Consider the following 1,220-nt stretch of genomic DNA (forward strand, 5'->3'; position numbering starts at 1 on the left):
GGAGGCACACCGGATGGTATGTGGCACATCTCAAGGAGTAATCTTCCATCTCCGAGAAGACAGGGCTAGTCTTCTGTATGGATGTCAGAAGCCTTTGAGAATGACCAACCCTGTCAGAATGTGGCTGCTGACAAGTTTGTGAACAACATGATGCTCAGTGCAGGGTCTCACTCCAACTGTGCGTTGAGACGGAGAGAGTTTGGTCAGAGCATGGAGCTGTCTCTCAACCAACATGTGGGCTCCACAGGGACATGTAAACTATCACAGAGTCATAGAGTTCAACAGGCCCTTTAGCCCAAACTGGTCAATTCAGACTAAAATGTCCATCCATGCGAACTCCATTTTCCTGTACTTGGCCCATGTCCTTCTTAACATTCCCTATCATATATTTGTCCAAATGAGAAAACATAAATTGCGGGAAACACGGAATATTTAACGGTATCAATGCTTAGTTTTGAAAATAATGAATACTGGTCCATAACGCTCAAGTTTTATTGCAATCACTTTTTATTCTTTTTCCGCATTACAGATTAATCACTCATTTCCTTCACACTCTCCTTGTTGTACCTTCAACGCAGGGATTACTCTGGCGCATTGCCTGTATTCTGTCTCATTGTGGCAAGGAGATCATTCCTCATAAAGGAGAGAAAATCTGTTCACAGCGTCCCAAGTACTGTTTCAATAACACTTTACCAATTCAGTAAGGTGTCTTCATACTTATACTTCCATCATTTTACAATGAAGGACACTGTACATTACTGTGCTGATTACCTACTGCTCCGTATGAATTCTATCAGTGGCTCATGACCAAGGACACCCACCTCCTTTTCACCAAGAACACTTCCCATGATCTCACCTTCGCATAAATACAAACTGAGAAGGATGGTATGTTTTGCCAAATCATTTTGTTGCCTTGAAAAACGCTATGCTTTAAGCACAGCCACGCCAACAACAACACCACTATTGCCATTGGAGATGGTTGGAGATGGTTGCAGATGCTGCAGAGGTGATGGCCTAGCTGTATTTTCTCTGGAATAATAACCCAGAGACTCAGGTGATAACCGAGACCCCGGTTTCGAATCCCACCACGGCAAATGTTGGAAATTGCATTCAATAAAATATCAGGAATTGAGAATCTAATGAAACCATTGTGTTTGTCCTACCTGGAACACTAATGCACTTCAGAGAAGGAAATCTACTGTCTTCACCTGGTCGGATTT

This window comes from Chiloscyllium punctatum, chromosome 47 (genome assembly GCF_047496795.1).
Source record: "Chiloscyllium punctatum isolate Juve2018m chromosome 47, sChiPun1.3, whole genome shotgun sequence".
In the NCBI taxonomy this organism is placed as follows: domain Eukaryota; kingdom Metazoa; phylum Chordata; class Chondrichthyes; order Orectolobiformes; family Hemiscylliidae; genus Chiloscyllium; species Chiloscyllium punctatum.